Source organism: Zingiber officinale, chromosome 11A (assembly GCF_018446385.1).
Source record: "Zingiber officinale cultivar Zhangliang chromosome 11A, Zo_v1.1, whole genome shotgun sequence".
Classification (NCBI taxonomy): domain Eukaryota; kingdom Viridiplantae; phylum Streptophyta; class Magnoliopsida; order Zingiberales; family Zingiberaceae; genus Zingiber; species Zingiber officinale.
Genome location: NC_056006.1, coordinates 92,992,750 through 93,011,995, shown reverse-complemented (window position 1 = coordinate 93,011,995; position 19,246 = coordinate 92,992,750).

The following is a 19,246-nucleotide window of genomic DNA, read 5'->3' as shown; positions in this document are numbered from 1 at the left end:
GTCAGGGAAGGTTGGAAGCCCCACCAGTTCCAGCCTGTGCCAGAGTATTCTCCCTCACCAAAGAAGAAGCTGCTAGTGCCTCCACGGTCGTAACAGGTCAAGTAGTTATTTTTCAGCATATAGCTACTGCACTATTTGATCTCGGGCGACCCATTCTTTGTATCAGTACCCTTTGCCAAAGAATTACAGGTACCAGTAAAGCATGAACTCCAGTTCTGACGACCCTACCTTGCAGGAAGTCATAGAATCAACCGATGGCTTGGGTGCAGTCGAATTTCAGACCGTGAGCTATGTATAAATCTGGTGGTCCTCGCCATGCAGGATTTTGATATCATTTTGGGTATGGATTTCCTCAGCAAGTACAGTGCTTCAGTGGACTGCCGCAGAAGGAAAGTGATCTTTAGTCCAGAAGGTGAATCATCCTTTGAGTTCACAGGGGTGCCAAAGAGGAAAACTCAGAAGTTCCTTTCTTCTCTCACAGCTCAGCAGATGTTAGCTAAAGGGTGTGCTGGTTTTCTTGCGCACATTGTGAGTACAGAAGAACAAGAAAGACTCAAGCAGGAGGAAGTTCGGGTAGTCTGTGAGTATCCAGAGGTATTCCCAGAAGAGCTACCTGGACTACCTCCCAACAGAGAAGTGGAGTTTGAGATTGAACTGGTTCCTTGTACCGGTCCAATTTCAAAAGCTCCATACCGCATGTCTCCAGCAGAGCTGAAAGAACTACAGGAACAACTTCAGGAGCTGCTTGACAAAGGCTTCATCCGCCCTAGTCATTCACCATGGGGAGCTCCCGTGTTGTTCGTCAAGAAGAAGGACAGATCTATGCGGATGTGCATAGATTATAGAGCTCTGAATCAAGTGACCATCAAGAACAAGTACCCCCTCCCCAGAATCGACGACCTATTTGATCAGTTGAGAGGGGCGACAGTATTCTCAAAGATAGACCTGCGCTCTGGGTACCATCAGATAAAAGTGAAAGAAAGAGACATACCCAGAACGGCTTTCAGGACCAGATACGGACACTACGAGTTCGTAGTCATGCCTTTTGGTGTGACTAATACACCTGCAGTTTTCATGGACCTGATGAACAGAGTGTTCAGAGAATACCTTGACAAATTTGTCATTGTGTTCATCGACGACATCCTAATCTATTCCAGAACCCCAGAGGATCATGACACGCACTTGAGGATAGTACTGCAGACTCTTCAGCAAAAGCAGCTTTACGCTAAATTCTCAAAGTGCGAGTTCTGATTAGATCAGGTGGCATTTCTAGGTCACATAATTTTTAAAGAAGGCATTCAAGTGGATCCAGCCAAAATAGAAGCAGTCAACAACTGGAGCAGACCCAAGAACGCCAGGGAGATCAGAAGCTTCCTTGGTTTAGCTAGGTACTACAGGAAATTTGTGGAGGACTTTTCCAGGATAGTCTCTCCACTAACAGCCCTCACCAGAAAGAACAAGAAGTTTGAATGGTCAGATAAATGTGAGCAGGGTTTCCAAGAGCTCAAGAAGAGACTGACCAATGCTCCTATCCTGATAGTTCCAGAAAGTGACAGGAGTTTTGACATCTACAGTGATGCTTCCAAGATGGGCTTAGGAGCTGTACTCATGCAGGAAGGAAAAGTGATAGCTTATGCTTCCAGACAACTCAAAGATTATGAAAAGAACTACCCCACTCATGATCTTGAGCTGGCAGTTCTTTGCACTAAAACTCTGGCGACATTATTTGTATGGCGTTCAGTGCAGAATTTTCACAGACCATCAGAGTCTTAAGTACTTTTTCACTCAGAAGGACTTAAACATGAGACAGCGTAGGTGGCTAGAGTTAGTCAAAGATTATGACTATGAAATCCTCTACCACCCAGGCAAAGCCAACAAAGTGGCAGATGCACTACGCAGAAAATCCAGTGCATCCCTGCTGTCTTTGTCATCATTAGCCCTACCACTGCAGAAGGAGTTGTCAGATTTTGGAATGGAAATTATTTATGGGCAACTCTCTACATTAACCTTAGAGTCTACCTTGCTTGAGGATATATAGAGAAAGCAAAGTGAAGATCCAGATATCCAGAAGATCAAGCAAGGGATACAGAAAGAAGAAAATTCGGAGTTTCGAGTATCAGATAGTGGAATTCTTTATCAGGGGAGCCGCCTGTGTGCCCCCAATGATGAAGAGCTGAGAAAGAAAATTTTAGAAGAAGCTCATAGTACACCTTACTCCATGCATCCTGGTTCTACCAAGATGTATCAAGACGTGAAACAGAGATTCTGGTGGTCTGGACTCAAAAGAGATGTAGCTAAATATGTCAGTACCTACCTGACATGTCAGAGGGTCAAAGCAAAACACCAGAGACCAGGAGGAGTTCTACAACCTTTTCCTATACCAGAGTGGAAGTGGGAAGACATATCCATGGACTTCATAACAGCCTCTTCCTTTGCTTCGTTGCTTCATCTTCCGAAGTCCCGTTCTTTTGGGTGATTCCGGCCAACCGAAATAGGGCTCACCCGAACCCAATTTCCGGCCTTCTCCTCGACTAGTCTTCCTCCCGGCTTAACATCCCTCGAACGCCGCGCACGTTCTTCTCACCCACCGGTGTACTCTTCCACAGCTCTCTCGTCCTTCGGACGCACCGAGCCCATCGGCTCCCTTCCCGTGCCGTCTTTCTCGCTAGCTGCATCTTCCGCTCGACTTCCTGCGCTCCTAAGCTCCTGCACACTCAGACACAGGGGTCAAACACAAAGCAGGACCTAACCAACTTGGTTGATCACATTAAAACATCACGGGATCCAATAATCTCCCCCTTTTTGATGTGCATCAACCCAAGTTCAAGTTAGGGTTAAAAATAGACAAAAAATAATTTTAAAAGAAAATTACTAAACTAACATGTTAAACATCAGTTTGCAATAAATAAAATTGCAACTACTAAAAATTTAAGAATTTTTTTTTAAAAAAAATTATCTCCCCCTAGACTTGTACTATTCTCTCCCCCTTTGATCACAGCAAAACGGGGTAAGAGTATGATATTTAAGTTAGAAAAATTTTGAGTAAGATGAATTTTCCAAAATTTTCTAAACAGAATGGAATTTTTCAAAATGATTTCTAAGTCAAAATTATTTTTTAGAATTTTCTAAAAAAAAATTTCTAAGTAAACTGAATTTTTAGAATTTTTCAAAAATGAAAAAAACTTTCAAAGAATTATTTAATTCTAGTTTAATGTTTTTTCAGAAAGTTAATTAAACATTTTATTTCAATATTTCAGCTTCCAGGTCGTGGCGAGGCACTAGGCCTTCTTGGTTATTGGAGCAACAACCACTTCCTTAGACAAAACTTCATAAAGAAATTCTTTATTTAATTTTCTCTCTTGAAAGTCTTAATTAAACAAATTAATTTAACACAGATTTCGGAACCCAATAGAGGTTCCTTTCTACAGGATTATTCAAAAATTTATGGGGTACATATTTCTTGGGCGCTCTTCTAAGTTGACCCTGATGGTTTCTAATGTACCAATTCAAATTTTCATAAATTCTAATTTTTGATTTTAGAAATTTATTTAAACATGATTATTTTTTAATTTTTCAACTTCAATTTTTAATTTTTTATTTTCTGATTTTAAATTATCGTACATCTCAAGTGGACATACTTTTGCTAATTTTATTTTTAATTCAGTATTTTCTTTTTCTAATTTAAACAAATCTTTAGAAAGAGATTTAATAAATTTAAATGACTGAGTAGGGGTTAGAGCACGTACCTTACTTACCTGATTTGATGATGCTCCCCCTTCACTGTAGCTTTCCTCTTCTGATGTTCCTCCCCCTTCATCTATGCTCATCTCTGAGCTTGACTCTTCTTCCAGCTGATGGCTTGCCACTAGCGCTAACCCCGAGAATTCTTCAAGGTCTAATTCGGAGGATGAGTCTGACCATATCGCTTTCAGGTTCTTGTATTTGGAGGATTCTGACTTCTTGGACTTTACTTTTTCTTTCTCTTTCTGTTTGCTCTTCAATTTCGGGCAGTCATCCTTGATGTGCTCTTCTTCATTGCAATTCTAGCAACAGACTGTCCTTATCTTTTGATGACGTTACTTGACTGCGATCTAAATTTGTTAGACTTAAAAAACTTATTAAAACATCTTACCATTAACGCAACTTCGTTTTCATCAATCGATGCGTCAGAGTCAGAAGCGTTTGTTTTTACTTTTAAAGCAATATTCTGACTAGTCTTCTCTACTCCATTGGGCTCTACAACTCGAGATTCGTGAAGTTCAAAGGTGGAAAACAAACTTTCTAAAGTACTTACCTCGAAGTCCTTAGAGATGTAGTACGCATCTACTAAGGAGGCCCACTCTGGAGTTCTGAGGAAGGCGTTGAGCGCGTACCGGATTGAGTCCTGGTTCATTACTTCTTCTCCAAAGTTGGTTAGTTGAGTTATTAACTCCTTGATCCTTGCTTGGAGTTGCGCTACCTTCTCGCCGTTGTTCATCCGAAGGTTCATTAACTGAGTCCGGAGGATGTCGCGCCTTGCTAGCTTAGCTTCCGAGGTACCTTCGTGAAGGTCCAGGAATTTTTCCCAGAGGTCTTTTGCGGAGTCGTAACTTCCGATTTGACTTACCTCTTGTGGTGGCGGCACGCTAAGCAGGTGGAATTCTGTCTTTCCGTTGGCGACAAAATCGGCTTGCTCCTTCTTGCTCCATGTGTTTTCTTCTTTATCTTTTGGAACTGCGTAACCATATTTCATAATTAAGCAAATGTTAAATTCTGTCTTAAAAAATACCTCCATCCGGCGTTTCCACGTCGCGAAGTCTCCGTCGAACTTCGGGGGATGAATATTCGCTCCGGCCATCGTCTTGATCGTTGTGCTTCAATCGGCGGTTAGTCCTTCTAAGGCGGTCTGGCTCTGATACCAATTGTAGGTGCAGCGGAGGCCGGCAAGAGAGGGGTGAATTGCCTCCATAAATTAAAACTACCCTCCTCGGATCTTTCAACTCGAAAGTACAATAGCAATAATAATAAAATAACTAAAACAATAAAACAAAACAGAATGACAGAGAAGACCGGGAGTTAACCTAGTTACAACCAAGAAGGTTGTTAATCCAGGGCGATGAAAAAGCGCGCACTAGAAGAATCTCCTTCTCTGAAGGCAGAGAAGCCTTTTACACTCTAACAGCTCAAAACTATTACTAGGAATTGATTACAGAGTTGATGGAACAATTGATATCTAATTCCTAGTTCCAGAAGCCTTTATATAACCTCTAGAAATCCTATCTCGGATGTCCGAGGCGCCTCCAATAGGGGTCCAAGGTGCCTCCATCGAGAGAGTAGATAAAACTTTATCCAAAAGCCCAATGTTCACTTCTGCCAGGTCCGAGGCACCTCCAACAGGCATTGAAGGCACCTTCAAGCTGGAGGCGCCTCAAAGCCTAATGGAGGCGCCTCCAAGCTGGCTGACAACTTTTTCCAGCTTGCTTGCTTCTTTGCTTCGTTGCTTCGTCTTCCGAAGTCCCGTTCTTTTAGGTGATTCCGGCCAACCGAAATAGTGCTCACCCGAACACAATTTCCGGCCTTCTCCTCGAGCAGTCTTCCTCCCGGCTTAACGTCCCTCGAACGCCGAGCACGTTCTTCTCGCCCACCGGTGTACTCTTCCGCAGCTCTCTCGTCCTTTGGACACACTGAGCCCGTCGGCTCCCTTCCCGTGTCGTCCTTCTCGCTAGCTGCATCTTCCGCTCGACTTCCTGCGCTTCTAAACTTCTGCACACTCAGACACAGGGGTCAAACACAAAGCAGGACCTAACCAACTTGGTTGATCACATCAAAACACCACGGGGTCCAATATATTGTAGTCATTTAGTAAACCTAGACCTGTGCCCAATTTTATAACAATCTGGTCAAGATTGACGATTTGACTTATTTCACCAGAGTTGGTGGAAAGGACTTTAACTTCTCCCCACTCTATTATATGACAGCATAGGACTTAGTGTTGGAGTGTATACTGAAAGCCTAAGCTTTGTAAACATTCATTTTGAATAAAGAATCGCATTTGGTCAAATTGTCTACATTTAGTTGTAGTTGTTCAATTAATTTATACTATAGATAACATAATATGTGGTGTCACATACAGAAGATAATGTTATCAGTACCTTATAAATTATAAACAGTAGCTCGCGACCAAAATGGAAAGGAACAAACCATTAGAAGGTCGTAGTGTAATTAGGTATCAGTTTATCTTGACTGTATAATTACACTAGTACACTTAGAGTGTATTGAGTAGGACCATTTGAGGTCGTTTCTTTTATACTGACTTTATAAAGAAACAAAGACCTCGGTTATTATGGAAGTGTGTGCTCTTAATCCTGATATAATAACAAGCACATATATTTGATATTTATTTCTTTAATTTATCAATGGATGAGATTTAGTTCGATGAATCAATAAGCCCGATAAGTTGGGAAATGGTATCACTTATAGTGTGTGTTGTTGATTATAGAAGGAAACTGTGTCCTAGAGATACTAGGTTGATAATGTCCCCAAGAGGAGCTCATAAGTATTGTCATGTTAAACCCTGCAGGTGGACTTAGTCTGACATGACGATAAGGTTGAGTGGTACTACTCTTGGACTTAGATATTAATTAAATGAGTTGTCAGTAACTCACTTAATTAGTGGACATTCGATATCTTAAACACAGGGAGACTAACACACTCATAATAAGAAGGAGCCCAAAAATGTAATTTGGGATTTGTGCGGTAGTTCAATGATAGTTCTCTAGTGGAATGAATTATCATTGATAAAATTAAGTTGTGTTCGGGGCGAACATGCTTAATTTTATCGGAGACCAAAACCAATTCCTCCTCTCGGTCCCTATCGTAACCTCTTATTTATAGAGTTCTATACCCACCTATACCCACCTTCTATACCCACCCAATAGGGGCCAAGCTAGCTTGGGAACCAAGCTAGGGGCCTAGGTATATTATTGGGTGGCGGCCCTAACTGAACCCAAGCTAGTGGGGGCCAAATTAAATTAAAAAGGATTTTAATTTTAATTTTTATGTGGAAGATATAATTTAAAGAGAATTAAAATTAAAATATCTCTCTTGTAAAAGATCTATAAAGATTAAAGAAAGAGATTAGATCTCTTTCCTTATTTATAGATTGGAGAGATGTTTTATTTTTCTTTAAAATTATTCACATGTTGATAAAATTAAAATTATAGAAATTTCTGTTATCAACCATGAAGAGATTTTAAAGAGAAATTTTATTTTTAAAATTTCCGAAACAAATTAGGAAGTTTTAATTGTTGATTAAAACTTATCCAATTTGTTCTCCAATGATGTGGTCGGCCATTGAAGATTGATTTGGAAAATTTATTTTATTTTTCTAAATTAAATCATGTCAAGGAAATTGAGGAAATTTTATTGTAATTAAATTTCCTAATTTGCCTAGGCCAAGGAATATAAAAGAAGGGGTGATGGTGCCTTCATGAGATACAACCTCTATTATTTTCTCTCCCTCTTTTGTTCCTTGGTGTGGCCGGCCATCCTCTCCCTCTCTTCCTCTTGTGGTGGCCGAACCTCTCTCCCTTCCTTGGAGCTTTTGTGGTGGCCGGATACTACTTGGAGAAGAAGAAGAAGAAGGAGAGAAAGCTAGCATCTCTTGGAGTTTGGTTAGTATTTTGGTTTTCTTCTTTGGTGAAGTTCTTCCTTTGTGGCCGAACCTTGCTTGGAGGAGAAGAAGGTGGTTGGTGGTTTCTCATCTCGGTAGATCGTTGCCCACACAACGTCCGAGGTTAGAAGAGGAATACGGTAGAAGATCAAGAGGTTTTTCTACAAGGTATAACTAGTAATTTTTATTTCCGCATCATGCTAGTTATTTATGGAAATAATATCAAATACAAGAGGCTTACGTTCTAGTATTTCGAATATATTTTTCGATGTTGTGTTCTTTTGTTTTCTTTCTTTTCCTTGTGATTTGATTGTTCTCTTTGGTTAACCTAAAGTTATTTTAGGAAATTAAATATTAGCTTTCTATTAAAGGTTTTGTCTAGTCGGTGGTGGTTGCTCCCATATCCAAGAAGGTCATGTGCCTCGCCACGTCAGTAATGGGAACCTTTTATGGAAATTAATATTTAATGGAATTAATAACTTAAGGAGACTTGGGTCGAACGTGTTAAGTTCCGCAGATCCAAGTCAAAACCTAAAAGAACAAATAGATTAAGTTTTGGATCAAACGTGTTAAGTTCATAAGCGATCCAAAATTTAATTTAAAAAACACATGGTAGCTAGGAAAAGGTTCGGACCTTTGTACAAAATTTTTATGCAGTGAAACCGTTTCTAGGTAGCAACCAACAATTGGTATCGAGCTAGGGTTTGCCTCTGCGTATTTGGTATTTAGTTTAATTATGCACATGTCATACATAATTTAGGCGAGTTAATAGTAGGATGTGCTAACTTTGTGGACGCAGGATCCAACTATTATGACTTTTAGTTAATTATGTGTGTGATTGGACCCTTGGACATGTCAAGGGCAATTTATATGTGTGTGCATGATTGTATTAAAATACAGCAGGAGCGTATTTAGTTTTATTAGGATTTTATTTTGATCTAGATACATGTACATTCCTTTTATGGAATATAGGATCAAAATGTAAAATTCTATTTATGTCATGGATCGAATCTTACAAAGCGTGGAACCTTCTAAGGACCAGAGGCGCAGCGGAACTAGGAGCAAGATGGATGCGACAGCTAGACCCGGAGGCGGTGGCCAAATATGGCAGCAGCTTGGGATGACAACACACGGAGGACAATTAAGAGATAAAAGCCATAATAGTTGAAAATTAAATTTTCTATTTATTGCTTTTATATTGTGCTGTGTGTGCATGTTAGTTTACAAGTTTAGTAGGCTAGCGTAGTTAAAATTCCTCATTTATAAATAACTAAGTGGGAGAGGGATTTTTAAATAAATCCCATGGTCTCCATTACTGGTTTGTAAGTGATGCAAACAAGCTTGCGCGTTGACTCTGAGTGTCTTCCTCCATAACGGATGAGCTTGTTTGCGGATCACTAGAACAGACTTCCATTTTTGGATGACTATAGGAAGTTAATTAAGAGCGTGTGATCTTCCCCAACGGAAGGGGCATAATCTTATTAATGGACTTAGTGTCAAGTAATGGTATACACTTAGACACATCTAATAGTATCCTACCCCAGAGTCACTGCTATTATTTGTGTGACCAAATGATACCAACTATTAATCTTATTTGTCAAAAGTTAGGTTGACAAGATAATAAAATTAATGGGTTAAAACCCTCCTTTTACAAATGTTGAATTTGTATACGTCCACACTAACGTGGCATACAAAATTCACGGTGTTATGAGGTGTTGGTTAATTTAAAATAGTATTGTTTGAGGAATCAATATTATTCTAAATTTAGAGTTCTGACCAAAAGTTATTTGTGATTCTTAGGATGTCTTTCAACCCATGTCCATCATACTTCAACAGAATAGACTTATTGGACCAAACTACATAGATTGGAAAAGAAATCTGGACATTGTTCTTACTGAAAGCTATAAATATGTATTGACTGAGCCTTGTCCTGATGCACTCTCTGGTGAATCTACCCAAGAGGAGATTGAATATCATAGGAAATGGGTAAAAGCAGATGAGATGGCGCGGTGTTACATTTTGGCTTCAATGTCAAATGTATTGCAACATCGACATCAAGATTTACCAACGACCTATGATATTATGAACAATCTCAAGGAACTCTTTAGTCGGGATAGGGCTTCTAGGCAAGAAGCCATGAGAAAGATAATGACCGCCACCATGCAAGAGGGTACTGTGAGGGATCATATCCTAAAGATGATGGCTTATCCGAACGAGATACAGATCCTTGGAGGAGAAATTGATGGGAAACCCGGATCGATATGATCCTCCAAACGCTACCTAGAAGTTTTGAGCAGTTTCTTTGAACTATAATATGAATAAGAGGGTTTATTCATTAGCGGAACTATTGACAGAAAAGCAGCTGAAGGATTATTTCGTCACAATGCTCAAATTCACTATCTTGAAAATGGTTCTACTTCTAAACCGAAAGGAAAGAAGAAGAAGAAACAATTTGGTTCAGCAAAGAAAGTGAATAAATCTCAGAGTACAGGATTTAAAGCTGGAATGAAGAAGAAGGGCAAGTGCTTCATCTGGCAGGACATTGGAAGGCGGACTGTCCTCGTAGGAACCAAAACAAAGGTATATCTCATACTCTAGTTGTTGAAATATGTTTAGCGGTGTTATCTACCAGCACCTGGTGTGTAGATACGGGAGCCACTGATCATGTCTGCAATTCCTTGCAGGGGTTCCAGGAAACCCGACGACTATCTGAAGGAGAAATTACCGTTTACATGGGCAATGCTACTAAGGTGGCAGCTGTTGCAGTGGGAGACGTGTACTTATCTTTTAGTAGAAATAGAAATTTGATTTTAAGAAATTGTCTTTATGTACCCAGTTTTAGAAAGAATTTAATTTCAGTTTCTAAACTGTTTTTAGATGGATATTCAGTTTCTTTCAGTAACGATGTAGTTATTAAAAGAAATAAAGTGATTATTTGTTCTGGTGCATTAGTTGGCAATTTGTATACTTTAAATCCAATTTCTTCCACAAAGCAAAATATGGAAATTTATAACTCATCTTCTAACTCTAATAAGAGAAAAGAATCTTCGGAAATGAACCAAGCATATCTTTGGCATCTAAGGCTTGGTCATATTAACTTAAGTAGGATTCAGAGGCTTATAGCCGATGGACTTTTGAGTTCATTTGAGTTGGAAAATTTTCCAACTTGTAAATCTTGCTTGGAAGGTAAAATGACCAAGAGGCCGTTCAAGGCCAAGGGGTATAGAGCCAAAGAAGTGTTAGAGTTGGTTCACTCGATTTGTGTGGTCCTATGCCTATCCAAAGAGGGGTTTTGAATATTTTGTCTCTTTCATGACGATTATTCAAGATATGGATATATTTACCTAATGCGCAGTCCGAGTGCTTTGATAAGTTCAAAGAATACAAGGTGATGTGGAGAAACGACTAGGTAAAGTATCAAGACACTACGGTCGATCGTGGTGGCGAATACCTCTTAGGAGAGTTTAGGAATTACTTATCGAGGGGATTCATCCCAATTGTGCACTGGAACACCCCAGAATGGTGTGGCGAGCGAAGGAATAGGACTCTTATGGAGATGGTTAGATCAATGATGAGTTATTGAATTACAAATTCGTTTTGGGGATATGCTCTGGAAACAGCAGTATACGTTCTGAACTTAGTACCTTCTAAATCAGTTTCTTCTACTCCCATAGAATTGTGTAATGGGCGAAAGCCCAGTCTAAGACATATTCGGATTTGGGGTAGTCCAGCACATGTGCTGAAACCAGATGCTGATAAATTAGAATCTCGTACAGAAGTTCGCGTGTTTGTAGGATATCCCAAAGGAACGAAAGGTGGTTTATTTTATAGTCCTAAAGACCAGAAGGTCATTGTTAGCACCAATGCCCAGTTTTTAGAAGAAGACTATATAATGGATCACAAGCCCAGTAGCAAAGTTGTTTTAGAAGAACTAAGAGAGGACATGTCCACTTCAGTACCAACAGTACAAGATGAAGTACCACAAGAGACTGCAACACGTGTCACACATGATACACAACCACAGACAGTGCCTCGTCGTAGTGGGAGGGTTGTAAGACAGCCTGAAAGATTCATGTTTTTGGAAGAGTCTTCGGACTTGATCTCGGGTAAACATGAACCTGATCCACGAACATACGACGAAGCACTCCAAGATATAGATGCAGCATCTTGGCAAAAAGCAATGAATTCTGAAATAGAGTCTATGTACTCTAATAAGGTCTGGGAGCTTGTAGAACCACCTGATGGTGTAAAAGCCGTTGGATGCAAGTGAATCTACAAAAGGAAAAGAGGGATAGACGGGAAGGTAGAAACCTTCAAAGCTAGGCTTGTTGCGAAAGGGTACACTCAGAAAGAGGGAATCGATTATGAGGAGACCTTTTCACCAGTGGCCATGCTTAAGTCTATCCGGATACTCTTATCCATTGCTGCTCATATGGATTATGAGATTTGACAAATGGATGCCAAGACAGCTTTCCTTAATGGAAGTCTTGAAGAGAACATCCATATGAAGCAACCGAAGGTTCATTGAAAAGGCAAAGAGCATCTAGTGTGTAAGCTCAATCGGTCCATTTATGGACTAAGCAAACTTCAAGATCTTGGAACATCCGGTTTAATGAAGTAATCGATCGTATGGATTTATTCAGTGTCGGATGAGTCTTGTGTATACAAGAAGTGTAGCGAAGCGTGGTGGTATTTCTTGTACTATCGTAGATGATATTTTGTTAATTGGCAACAATGTCAAGGTATTATCGGACGTAAGGGTATGGTTGTCAAACAATTTGATATGAAGGACTTATGAGTGTGCACATTCTTGGGATCAAAGTGATAAGGGATCGCAAGAAAAGAATGTTGTGTCTGTCCCAAGCTTATATATAAACACAATCCTTGTTCGTTTTAGTATGCAGATTCGAAAGGTTTCTTACCTTTTAGGCATGGAATAGTTCTATCTAAAGAGATGTCTCCGAAGACATCAAAGGAGATAGAAGACATGAAAGCGATTCCTTATGCTTAGTTGTAGGAAGCCTAATGTATGCAATCTATATACGAGACACGATATCATTTTGCCGTGGGCATGGTCGTGAATATCGAGTAACCTGACAAGGACATTGGACTGCGGTAAAGCATATATTAAAGTACACGAGAAGGACAAGAGATTATATGCTAGTTTACCAAGCGGACGATCCGCTCCCTGTGGGTTACACGGATTGATTTCCAATCGATAGGGATAACAATAAGTCTACATCGGGCTATGTGTTTACTTTAGAGGTGGAGCCATTTCATGGAGGAGTTTTAAGCGAAGCGTTTCGGACTCAACCATGGAAGCTGAGTATGTAGCAGCCTGAGGCGGCTAAAGAAGCGATATGGCTCGGGAACTTTCTAATGGACTTAGATGTGATTCTGGTTTGCCCAAAATCATCACAATTTATTGTGATAATAGCGATGCAGTTGCAAACTCGAAGGAACCACAAGCTCATAAGGCAAGTAAACATATAGGGCGCAACACCGATACGAGATATCGTGAGCGAGGAGAAGTTGTCATCGCCAAGATTGCATCGGCATAACCTGGCGGATCCTTTCACTAAGGCCCTTCGAAAGCTTTGATCGGCATGTGGAGGGAATGAGAATCAGATGTATGGTAGAAGATATGGCAGCTTAGTCATTAGTATAAGTGGGAGATTGTTGGAGTGTATACTGAAAGTCTAAGCTTTGTAAACATTCATTTTGAATAAAGAATCACATTTGGGCAAATTGTCTACATTTAGTTGTAGTTGTTCAATTAATTTATACTGTAGATAACATAATATGTGGTGTCACATACAGAAGATAATGTTATCAGTACCTTATAAATTATAAACAGTAGCTCACGACCAAAATGGAAAGGAACAAACCATTAGAAGATCGTAGTGTAATTAGGTATCAGTTTATCTTGACTGTATAATTACACTAGTACACTTAGAGTGTATTGAGTAGGACCATTTGAGGTCGTTTCTTTTATACTGACTTTATAAAGAAACAAAGACATCGGTTATTATGGAAGTGTGTGCTCTTAATCCTGATATAATAACAAGCACATATATTTGATATTTATTTCTTTAATTTATCAATGGATGAGATTTAGTTCGATGAATCAATAAGCCCGATAAGTTGGGAAATGGTATCACTTATAGTGTGTGTTGTTGATTATAGAAGGAAACTGTGTCCTAGAGATACTAGGTTGATAATGTCCCCAAGAGGAGCTCATAAGTATTGTCATGTTAAACCCTGCAGGTGGACTTAGTCTGACATGACGATAAGGTTGAGTGGTACTACTCTTGGACTTAGATATTAATTAAATGAGTTGTCAGTAACTCACTTAATTAGTGGACATTCGATATCTTAAACACAGGGAGACTAACACACTCATAATAAGAAGGAGCCCAAAAATGTAATTTGGGATTTGTGCGGTAGTTCAATGATAGTTCTCTAGTGGATTGAATTATCATTGATAAAATTAAGTTGTGTGTTCGGGGCGAACACGGGATGCTTAATTTTATCGGGAGACCAAAACCAATTCCTCCTCTCGGTCCCTATCGTAACCTCTTATTTATAGAGTTCTATACCCACCTATACCCACCTTCTATACCCACCCAATAGGGGCCGGCCAAGCTAGCTTGGGAACCAAGCTAGGGCCGGCCTAAGGTTGGCCCTAGCTTGAACCCAAGCTAGTGGGGGCCGGCCAAATTAAATTAAAAAGGGATTTTAATTTTAATTTTTATGTGGAAGATATAATTTAAAGAGAATTAAAATTAAAATATCTCTCTTGTAAAAGATCTATAAAAGATTAAAGAAAGAGATTAGATCTCTTTCCTTATTTGTAGATTGGAGAGATGTTTTATTTTTTCTTTAAAAATTATTCACATGTTGATAAAATTAAAATTATAGAAATTTCCTTTTATCAACCATGAAGAGATTTTAAAGAGAAATTTTATTTTTTAAAATTTCCGGAAACAAATTAGGAAGTTTTAATTGTTGATTAAAACTTGTCCAATTTGTTCTCCAATGATGGCCGACCATGTGATTGTATTTGGGGAAAATTTATTTTATTTTTCTAAATTAAATCATGTCAAGAAAATTGAGGAAATTTTATTGTAATTAAATTTCCTAATTTGCCTAGGCCAAGGAATATAAAAGAAGGGGTGAGGGTGCCTTCATGAGATACAACCTCTATTATTTTCTCTCCCTCTTTTGTTCCTTGGTGTGGCCGGCCATCCTCTCCCTCTCTTCCTCTTGTGGTGGCCGAACCTCTCTCCCTTCCTTGGAGCTTTTGTGGTGGCCGGATACTACTTGGAGAAGAAGAAGAAGAAGGAGAAAGCTAGCATCTCTTGGAGCTTGGTTAGTATTTTGGTTTTCTTCTTTGGTGAAGTTCTTCCTTTGGGCGAACCTTGCTTGGAGGAGAAGAAGGTGGTTGGTGGTTTCTCATCTCGGTAGATCGTTGCCCACACAACGTCCGAGGTTAGAAGAGGAATACGGTAGAAGATCAAGAGGTTTTTCTACAAGGTATAACTAGTAATTTTTATTTCCGCATCATGCTAGTTATTTATGGAAATAATATCAAATACAAGAGGCTTACGTTCTAGTATTTCGAATATATTTTTCGATGTTGTGTTCTTTTGTTTTCTTTCTTTTCCTTGTGATTTGATTGTTCTCTTTGGTTAACCTAAAGTTATTTTAGGAAATTAAATATTAGCTTTCTATTAAAGGTTTTGTCTAGTCGGTGGTGGTTGCTCCCATATCCAAGAAGGTCATGTGCCTCGCCACGTCAGTACTGGGAACCTTTTATGGAAATTAATATTTAATGGAATTAATAACTTAAGGAGACTTGGGTCGAACGTGTTAAGTTCTACAGGAGATCCAAGTCAAAACCTAAAAGAACAAATAGATTAAGTTTTGGATCAAACGTGTTAAGTTCCGCAGGCGATCCAAAATTTAATTTAAAAGAACACATGGTAGCTAGGAAAAGGTTCAGACCTTTGTACAAAATTTTTGTACAGTGGAACCTCTAGGTTTTCCGAGTAGCAACCAACACTTAGGAGGTCTATATGTCCATTTTTATGTTACCCTAGTAGGGATCTGTCATTTGGCTAACCCTACTCCTATATTGCATTAGATACTATCTACATATATTTTTTGAGGGAGGAGAGACTACCTACTGTGATTGACTTTAGGTCACTCTCCCTTAGAGTCTAGGACTATGCCTTATATAGAGTCCTGACCACCTGCATTTTGCCGATTATATCTCGTGATGTTGCTGTCATCCCACTCCTTTCTATATGCATTATGCCAGCATTTAGACATCGACATTGTCTTGCACATGTTTCAGAATGTCATATATGCATCCAGTCTCGTCACTATGTGGTAAGTCCATATGCCCTATTGTCACATACTGACATACATATTCTCGACCATAGGGGTAGACATGACCCAGGGTATGACCACCTCCCTTAATGCATATGACGAGATCGGTCAGCATCAGCTTGCATTAGTACATATAGATGTCACTGCTCAGGGGGGGACTGGCTTGGAGAGCGGGACCATAGCCAGACGCTCTAGCCGAGACCGAGGATGATTTTCCACCTGTTATTCCGACCGAGGGAGAGGAGTTACCGACATTCACAACTAAGGAGCTCTTTGGACCTTCTCCGACCTAGCCCTCGACCTTGACTCAGCCCTCAACTTCACTATCCGTCGAGGACCGACTTGCCCGACTTGAGGAGTCTTCTCCGTAGATCTGGCAGTCAGTCTTGGAGGAATTCTCCTCTCTTCGGGAGGAGATGACCACCGAATTTCAGCAGATTCTTCGGGCTTTGCGAGTGCCTGAGCAACCCCCACCTCCTCTAGCCGACGATGACTATACTTGACTATATTTCTAGTACCTGATTATATGTAGCACTCTATCATACTATGTATATTCAATTGACTGGCTCAATATAATTATCTACTTTTAGTCATTTTTGAATAAGCTCAAATAGACTAGGCGTGCTATTTTCAAAAATAGTTTTCAAATGATTTGCAAATTCTAAGGAAAAACCCTTACCTATATTTTTCTAAAAAAAAAAAAGTTTCCCATTTCCTTAGTTTTTCAAAATAAATTTTAGCCTTAGTTTAGATCAAATCCATAAATAGCATGTTCATATAGATTTAAGACTTGAGCATCTCACAAACACAATAAGTCTACCTTGATTTTGTATTCCAAACTTAGAACGGCGTGAGATGCATAGGCCCTTTGCCTAGACTTAAGATGCTTATATCAGTGCATCAACACAAGTCTGGGTGTAAAATACCAAACAGAACAGTGATTAGGTTAAGTAATCCACTTTTAGTCAAACACTAACTGGATACAATCAGTTAGCCTGACTAACCAAGTGAATACTGCTATTCTCTGATAGATAGTTAGTAACTAACGGTTAGACACTTAATGGTAATTTCTAGTTGATTAGATTATTTTTAAATAATATCAGGTTCAGTGGGAAATATTTAAAAATGACTTTCAAAATATTTTTTTTAGTGTTTACACATCCTTTGAAAAGATGTTTTTAAAAAACTCTTTTTCAAAATGCTTACTTTGAAAATTATTCTTAACATATTTTGAAAAATCACATATTTTAAAAAATTCTGATACTTATCAAATCATATGTTTTGAAAAATTATTTTGAAAACTATTTCAATTTTTGTAAACTGCTTTTAAACCACCTTTAAAAGATGTTTTTGAATAGTTTTTGAAAAAGTTTCATTCTTGTAAAACCTAGTTTTTAAAAGTTTCATCCTTGAAAATTTTTTAAAAAGTTTCATTCTTGTAAAACTTATTTTAAAATTTCTTTAAAACTTATTCATATTTTAAAGCATCTTATAAATATTTTCTAAGCTCAAAATTCTTGTCCAAAGTATTTTAAAAAGTTGATAGATCTTGAAAATTATTTTAAAAGTTTCTTAGCAGCTATTTAAACTTTAAAGTTAGTTGTGTAAAGGTTAGCTTTCAAAACCTAGTATAAATCTTCGAAAGCTTTCCTTAAAAAAAAATTGGTTAAAAAATTATAAGTGTTTTGCAAACTTCGTTTTTCGATTAGTTTGAACAAGTTTTCTTTAAACTCCCCCAATAATTCTGAAATTTTCTTATTGTTGTCAAAATTTCACTACTTTCCCTCATTACTTATTTACTCATATTTTTTTTGATGAATGTCAAAGGGAGAGGATTAGAGATTAAGTTAGCAAACAAAAGAAATGAAAATAATTGTTGATGAAAATCAGAATAACTTAGCCCTAAAATTGATGAAAAATTATTTTTGTGCTTACTTTGCATATTTTTTTCCTAATTTAACGCAGGTTGTCATTGCATCAAAAAGGAGGAGATTGTTGGTGCAATTTGCACTAACGGTCTAACTCAGGTTTTGATGAATAATAAATAAGTTAAGTTAGATATAATTGTGATCTAACTACTTTACCAAGTGTGCAGGAGTTAACCAGATAGGTCGACGAGTCGACCAGATATCTGGTGAGAAGTCTAGATAGGTCGACGGGCCGATCAGATATCTGGCGGGAAGTCTAGCTAGGTTAACGGGTCGACCGGATAGCTGGTGTAAAGTCTAGCTAGGTCAACAGACCGACTGAATAGCTGGTGTGAAGTCTAGCTAGGTCAAAGGCCGATCGGATAGCTGGTGTAAAATCCAGATAGGTCGACGGGCTAACCAGATATCTAGCAGAAAGTCCAGTTGGGTCTGCAAATCGGACAACTGATAAACTGATAAGTAAAGGTAAGTCACTAGAGGAGAGTGACTAAGTGAGGACGTGTCTCGGTTAAGAGACAGTAAACATCGGTCCAATTTAGGACCATTTTTGGATCCCTAAACTGAGACCTTGACTAGTTCCTGGTACTGGGAAGACAGAAACTAATTACTACCACTTATTATAATTGTGCTAACTTTGTTTTGTAGGGTAGATATTTTAGTTATTAGACTAACACATTTTGCAGGGCAAAAAGGAGCAAAAGCCTTCGGATGAACAGTGACCAAAGGCGCCTTCATACTATTCATGGAAGGTGCATTCCATGACTATGGAAGGCGCCTTCCAAGGGATAAAACTTGACCGCTTCGACGATAAGTTGCAGCAAACTTCGGGATAAAGTTTATCCCATTGGAGGCGCCTTCTAAGGCTATGGAAGGCGCCTCAATGCCCTATATAAGGAAGTGTCAAGGAAGCTTCAAACAACAACACATATACGAGCTACTACGCATCCATTTTGAGGTTCTGAATGCTCCGGGCTCCTGCTATGACTTTGCTACGAAGTTGCTGTGCCTGACGACTGCTCCGAGGACTTCTAATCGCAGCCGGCAGACTGACATCGACATACGAACAAGCTACTTCATTTCCTAAGTGTCGGTAACTTTTTTTGTACTTAAATTCTGCAAACGGGAAGTGTAGTATGTTGCACTTCTCCGATCTTCTTTATGTTGCACTTCTCCGAACCAAGTAAAACCGCCTGTGTTTTCTTGTGTTATTTTTTTCCGCCATGTATACTTTGATTTCAAAGCGAGAAAATGAGTTTTCAAAAACCACGTGATT